Below are 7,630 nucleotides of genomic sequence, written 5' to 3'. Positions count from 1 at the left end.
GTATTGGTGGCTGCTTCTTAAGTCTAGAATCCTGAGTGACTATGGCATACAGAGCCACTCTGCCTATTTGTGTGAGAAACATATAGCACTGACTGAGAGATAAATCTTTGTGGTTTTGTCTGAGACTTTGGGCTTGCTTGTCATAGCAGCATAACCCAACCTACCCTAATACAGAGACATTTTTTAAAGGAGAATTTTGACATGATAATCACCTTATGCTATGAACTTGGAATCTATATTCTTATGGCTCACTAGAGAATAGCAGGGAAGCCATTTATAGAACTTTATTCTATTTTAAGCCCTGTGCTTATGCTTCAGTGGCATTATCTCATTCAATACCTAGCAATGTTGTATGAGATTGATAGAATAATTCCTATTTTGTAGATGAGAAAATGAGCCTAGAGTAGTCAGATAACTTGTCCAAATTGACAATGGCAGAGAGGAATTCTATAGTCAGATAGTGCTCACACCAAATGCAATATTTTATTTATTATATCACCTGTCCTTGTAGCTTTAGGTTTCCCCAAGAGAGAGGGTTAGGCAACTGAGGGTTTGGCAATAGAACCACTCCACCAGACCTTGGCTACCTGATGCCAGCCCAGTTCCTGCCATGTGCCAAGACTCCAAACACCTCTATTTATCCCACAATCCCTCCTACACTAATGATATTTACTCTTGCCACCCTGGTAGGGTGTTCCACTGCCTAATTACTATTTAGAAACTTCTGAAGGTGGAAAACACAATGTTCAGTGCTTAATGGTTAAAGGATTCATGTCAAGTTTAGAGTGGAGTGGAGACTTAGGGGTGTTGGCAAAGGGCAGGGAGGAGAAACTGGGGATTCAGACCAAAGAAGGTATATTTTGTCATAGAAGGGCAAAGCAGGGATGAAGTCTCTGAATATCTGCTCAGGATGAAGCCAAGGCTAATATTATCTGGGTCATGTAGCTGTAGGGAATGTTACCCATTTTTGCCATTCCTGGATTCCTCTGTGGGACCAAACCCTTGTCTCTGTCATGTTATCATGAATACAACTACCTATTTATTGAACACTTGCTAAGTTCTAGGAATTTGTCTAAGAACCTGACATCATAATATCACTTATTTTTTAGCACCATGATCAAGGTTCTTGTCACCATTTAGAATATGAGGCAGACAGAGGTGACAAGATGTGTTCAAAGGTGCACAGTTAATAAATGGTATATCTGAGCCCACGTCTATCTAGCTCTTGAATTGGGGCTCTTAAATCCCAAGGATTTTTTTTTTTTTTTTTTTTTTTTTTTTGAATGGGGTTTTGGCAAAAAAAAACGGAGATCTAGTTCTTTATGGTCTTGTTTGAGTTCTCTGTCTCCTTTTGAAACTTATATCAAGACAGACACAGATCCTTTAGATGCCCATTCTTTGCCGAACCGTGCATCCTCACTGATCAGTAGAAACAAAGTGCTTGATAACCTGGCAAACATCGGTTAAGCATCTCTTGTTGCTCCAGGCTCCTGAATGGTGACCTGCTCTCCTGACCCAGCATTAAATCACTCTTTATGGACCTCTTCTAGAAACCTACTGATCTCAGGGAAAACATTCCCTGATTATCTCACTGCCCACATATGGTGATCATTTTGTCTTCTTCATCCTTTTCCCATATAAGAAAATCTCTTGTTGACCTCTTTGTTGGGGTCCTTAAAACCCAAGAGTTTTTTTTTTTTTTTTTTTTTTTTTTTGCGAATGGAGTTTGGAAGAACAAAGTCAGGCATTTTTGGAGTCACAGTGACATGACCCTGAGACCTTGTGGCCTTTGCCTACGCCTTGTAATCTGTCTGAATCATGGTGTCTGTGTCACAAGGTAGGGATTGTATTTAAAAAATGTGTCCTTTCTGAAGATTCTTGAGTTTAGCTTAGGAAGTCAGTTCTGAGATGATTCTCTTTAGCTCAGACTTAGGAATTTATTATTCTCTTGAATGTCTCCCAAGATGGGAGGCTCACCATCTCCCAAGGCAGTCATTTTCTTAGTTGTGTAGTGCTATATCTCAGGGAACTCTACTTAAGTAAAGGTTTAACCAGAGAAACAGCCCTCACCCCATAGAAGATGTGGGAAGAGTAGTAGGAGGAGAGAGGGTGGGCATTTAATGGCTGCGTCCTGGTGGGTGTCCAGAGGGCATGACTGCAGTGGTAATGACTCGATGGGTATAATGGACCATTTCCCTAATTGGCACTAATGACACCATTTGATCTGAGCATCCACCTCCTGCTTTCTCTTGTGCCATACCTCACTGAATCTCTGCTCTGAATGGCAACATCTGACTTGCTGATATTCCAACTTCTCTGTCCAATAATGAAAGCTGGACAGAGAATGCCTCAGTTTTGAGCTCTTCCAGACCTGTATGAAGGTTCCAATCTGCCTTGCCCTGGATATAAGTGAAAGCCTGGTTTCCTTCCAAAGTGGGACAGTCATTTTCTGAGAACAGAGGCCTCACATGACCCAGATAATGATCTGCAAGAAAGCACTCCTCACTGGGATTTGACATGGCTTCCAAGACCAGAGGCTGACTGCCAGCCAACCCGCAGAAGGGGAGGGGACACACTTAGAGAGACAGACTTATAGCTGCACAGGCAGAGGAAGGCACAGAGAGTCACAGAAATGGGGAAGGAGAGAGGGGAGGGAAAGAAGAAGGATAAAAGAAAGGAAGTGGCTGGCTGTTGTGGTGTGTGGTCATACAATGTTCTGAGATGCTAATATCATAGGGGAAGATACAGGTTCAAGTCCTGAGGTCTCCATGTGCCCATGATCCTGGCTGAGGCTGGACTGGATTTCAGAGTGAAGAACTTGATGGGGCGCTGGTTTTCTATTTATCTCTCTTCTCTTCCACTCATTGAAGAAATAAATAACCAAACTTTAAATAAAAAGAATATAAGGAAGAAAAGGAAAGAAGGAAAGAAGAAAGGTAGGAAACAATAGGTCATACTTTGACAAATGTTACCTCTCTTGGGAAATCTAGTTCCTTGTTTGGCATTCTGTCTCCCTCCCTGCCTGCTATGCTAGTCATACAGACACTTGTCAGTTTTGGGGGCCGCTGAGAGGAAGAGGTGCTCTGGCTGCACCACCTAGCTGAGTGAGTCATGCCATGCACTCTCAGCATCTCTGAGATGGAGCCATGGCTAAACAATGGAGGTTTCCCACTCCTCAGATGTTCTGAATACACTGGTCCAGGCCAGAACATGCTTGTTTAAGGTTTCTATTGTGCAGCCACGGCAGCCTGGCAGGAAGGATGCAGATGGGGTGTGTAGAGGCCCTTGCCTGCTATGGACTCTAGCAGGGGCCAGCAAGAGGGGCCTCAGGGCAGCCAGCAAGAGAGCACTGGTCTTCCTGCCCTCGCTCTGCTTCTCACTATCCATTGACCAAGACTGGCCATGATGTGGTCATGTAAGTATCTGTGGGACTATAAATATGTCTTCTTCCTTCCCTATTTCTGGGCCTCAGTCTTTGCAACTGCAGAGGGAAGAGGTGGCTTTGCAGGTCTGACACTCAGATCTGAAGAAGTTTCTGTCAGATGGGACCAGCTAAGAGTGGGGAGGATGAGAAAGTCCTGAGGTGCCTGACCTTGGGGCATTCTCATTTGAGAGAAACAGATGTTAAATACATAATCATACACACAGTTACATAAACTCAAATAGTTTTCAGTGCTATGAAGGAGAAACATAGGATTCTACGAAGTAATAGAGTGCACCTTAATTTGGGAGGAATCTGCAAAGGAATGGCATCTCATCTAAGACATGAAGGGTGAGTAGACATTGGTGCTGGAGAAAGAGAGATAACGTGGGTTTCCTCTATGGCAGGAAAGAGGAATATTTGAGAACTCTACTAAAACATTTTCATGTATTTTTTTTTTAAATCCCAGTAGGACTCCTGGAGAAGTGTGCTATTAATATCCTCATAGAAGAGATGAGAACATCTAGGGTCAGAGAAATATACATCTTTTTGGTGGTCCACACTTTATCTCCATCTACTTCTATGTTCTCTTCTGAATCTTAGGAACTAGAAGACCTGCAATTGCATTCCAACAAGATCTTCCTTCCAGAGTGCTAGGTATGGCCAGTGATTTGCCAGTGAGGTAGACTTGTGCAAGATTTGGAAGACAGAAGGGTCTCAGAAGTTATCCTTTCTCTTCAAGCAGTGATGGCAGAAATGGGAGCCTCTGTAAGTTCTGCCTGTCTCCTGTTACAGACCTGCAAAAATGGTCATAGTGGTTTCCTGTAGCTCCCTGACCTCTGCACAGGGGGAAATTGCTATGTCTTTGCACCACAGCCATGACAATAACCTTGAATGTTAAAAGACAGACCACGATAGTCTCCAACTCTTCCAAAGGTTTGGTAAGCAACTAATTTCCTGAATTATATCCCCTTCTGCTTGAGATATCTGAAGTACTTTCTGTGTTTTGGACAACATCTTGGTTGATATAGAAGGTAGAAAACCTGCCCAAGATCACAAGCTAACAAGTAGAAAAGGGAGTAAGCCCAGGTCTATGTCATTCCAAAGCCTGCATTCTTTAAAACATTTAAAATAAAATATATTTTTAAACATTGTGAGTATAATACATAGAACATAAAAATTTTCATCTTATCATGCAAAATAAAATTTACCACCTTAACTATTTTTATATGTACAGTAACATTAAGTACATTTACATTGTTATACCACCATTGTTATCACCATCCACAGAACCCTTTACCCTGCTAAACTAAAACTCTATATCTATTAAATAATAACTCTCCACTCTCTTCCTTCTACCTTCAACCCCTAGCAATCATCCTTTTCCTTCTGTCTCTATGAATTTTACTACCCTAGGTATCTTACATAAGTGCAATCATGAAGTATTGGTCCTTTTTTGACAGGCATATTTCACTTAACATGATGCCCTCAAGGTTCATCAGTGTTGTAGTATGTGTCAGAATTTCTTTTAAAGGTTCATCAGTGTTGTAGCATGTGTCAGAATTTCTTTTAAAGGCTGAATAACATTCCATTGTATGTATATGCCACATTTTGCTTACCCAGTCACTTGCTGCTAGACCCTTGGGTTGCTTCCACCTTTTGGCTATTGTGAATAGTGTTGCTATGAATGCAAGTATACAGAAGGCACTGAATGTTGAACCTCACCACCATGTAGTTTCTAACTTCACAGTAGTTTCCATTTCACATCTGTCCGAAGGCATATTATCACTCATACTTTTGAGGCAGAAGAATGGGACACTACTCAAAGCTTGTATGCAGGATTATCAGTCATTGCTTGGAAGACAGTTGTTTCCCCATACCTGTTGAACATTCATTGAAACAAATGGACACACCAGGCTGAAGAAGAGGCTGGGTGAGGAAGGTGAGGGACTGTATAGAGCTTTGGGGTAGTTGGAGAACCAGCAAACTAGAAGCCTACCTCTAAGCCCATGAGGCAATGCTAGAGACATTTGGAAGACAGAAGGGTCTCAGAAGTTATCCTTTCTCTTCAAGCAGTGATGGCAGAAATGGGAGCCTCTGTAAGTTCTGCCTGTCTCCTGTTACAGACCTGCAAAAATGGTCATAGTGGTTTCCTGTAGCTCCCTGACCTCTGCACAGGGGGAAATTGCTATGTCTTTGCACCACAGCCATGACAATAACCTTGAATGTTAAAAGACAGACCACGATAGTCTCCAACTCTTCCAAAGGTTTGGTAAGCAACTAATTTCCTGAATTATATCCCCTTCTGCTTGAGATATCTGAAGTACTTTCTGTGTTTTGGACAACATCTTGGTTGATATAGAAGGTAGAAAACCTGCCCAAGATCACAAGCTAACAAGTAGAAAAGGGAGTAAGCCCAGGTCTATGTCATTCCAAAGCCTGCATTCTTTAAAACATTTAAAATAAAATATATTTTTAAACATTGTGAGTATAATACATAGAACATAAAAATTTTCATCTTATCATGCAAAATAAAATTTACCACCTTAACTATTTTTATATGTACAGTAACATTAAGTACATTTACATTGTTATACCACCATTGTTATCACCATCCACAGAACCCTTTACCCTGCTAAACTAAAACTCTATATCTATTAAATAATAACTCTCCACTCTCTTCCTTCTACCTTCAACCCCTAGCAATCATCCTTTTCCTTCTGTCTCTATGAATTTTACTACCCTAGGTATCTTACATAAGTGCAATCATGAAGTATTGGTCCTTTTTTGACAGGCATATTTCACTTAACATGATGCCCTCAAGGTTCATCCGTGTTGTAGTATGTGTCAGAATTTCTTTTAAAGGTTCATCAGTGTTGTAGCATGTGTCAGAATTTCTTTTAAAGGCTGAATAACATTCCATTGTATGTATATGCCACATTTTGCTTACCCAGTCACTTGCTGCTAGACCCTTGGGTTGCTTCCACCTTTTGGCTATTGTGAATAGTGTTGCTATGAATGCAAGTATACAGAAGGCACTGAATGTTGAACCTCACCACCATGTAGTTTCTAACTTCACAGTAGTTTCCATTTCACATCTGTCCGAAGGCATATTATCACTCATACTTTTGAGGCAGAAGAATGGGACACTACTCAAAGCTTGTATGCAGGATTATCAGTCATTGCTTGGAAGACAGTTGTTTCCCCATACCTGTTGAACATTCATTGAAACAAATGGACACACCAGGCTGAAGAAGAGGCTGGGTGAGGAAGGTGAGGGACTGTATAGAGCTTTGGGGTAGTTGGAGAACCAGCAAACTAGAAGCCTACCTCTAAGCCCATGAGGCAATGCTAGAGACACTACTCTGCTTTGTTCAGCAGCTGGTTTAGGACACTTTCCATCTGATGGCTAAACTGGGTATTAGAAAACACTTATAGTGGGTCTGGAGAGAGTCCTGCTAACAAAGTGATACCTCTAGGTAGCCTGCATTGTAACTGAATTTCTGCCTTTACCCAACTTATGCCTTGCTCTAAAGGCTGGGATTTCACTCTGGCTTCTTTTATTCATAAATTTGTTTGGATCACCCATTCATCTATTTGATAACTATTTACCGAGTCTTGGTGTGTGATAGACACTGAAGATAGAGCCACAGACAGCAGATGTAGCCCTGACCTTGCAAATACTGCATTATAGCAGGAGAGACACAGAAAAAACTCACACATGGGATTACTTAAGGCAGGTGCCATGAAGAAAATAAGGTAGGGCTGTAAGGAGGAAGAGGAATGAATGAGGGGTGGGGCATTCAGAGGTGGATTAGAAAATATCTATTTTAAGAAGGGACATTTAAAATGAAATCTGTATGAGAAGATGCTAGCCCTGCAAGGACCTGGGGGAGGACATTCCAGGTGTTGGAAACAGCAAGTACAAAAGCCACAAGGTGGGGAAAGAATTTCCAAAAGAAGGGTTCTGGTTCTGTCCAGCTATTGATGGCCCTCATGACTGAGAGGACCAAAAATCTGGACCAAAGGTTGCCTTCCTTAGAGCTTTCCTGAAATGGGAGGCAGGTCCTCATGCCCCCGTCCTCATCCCCACTACTTCTGTTTCTTCCCCCACCTTCCTTCTTTTCCCTTTCATTGCAGTGTTCACAGCTTGCTCCATGGCTGAGTCCAAGAAGCCAAAGGTCTCTTTTTGAATATGAGTTCTTACTC

Source organism: Tupaia chinensis, unplaced genomic scaffold (assembly GCF_000334495.1).
Source record: "Tupaia chinensis unplaced genomic scaffold, TupChi_1.0 Scaffold000115_1, whole genome shotgun sequence".
Classification (NCBI taxonomy): Eukaryota; Metazoa; Chordata; class Mammalia; order Scandentia; family Tupaiidae; genus Tupaia; species Tupaia belangeri.
The sequence above is the reverse complement of the archived record's forward strand: the minus strand, read 5'-3'. Positions refer to the sequence as shown.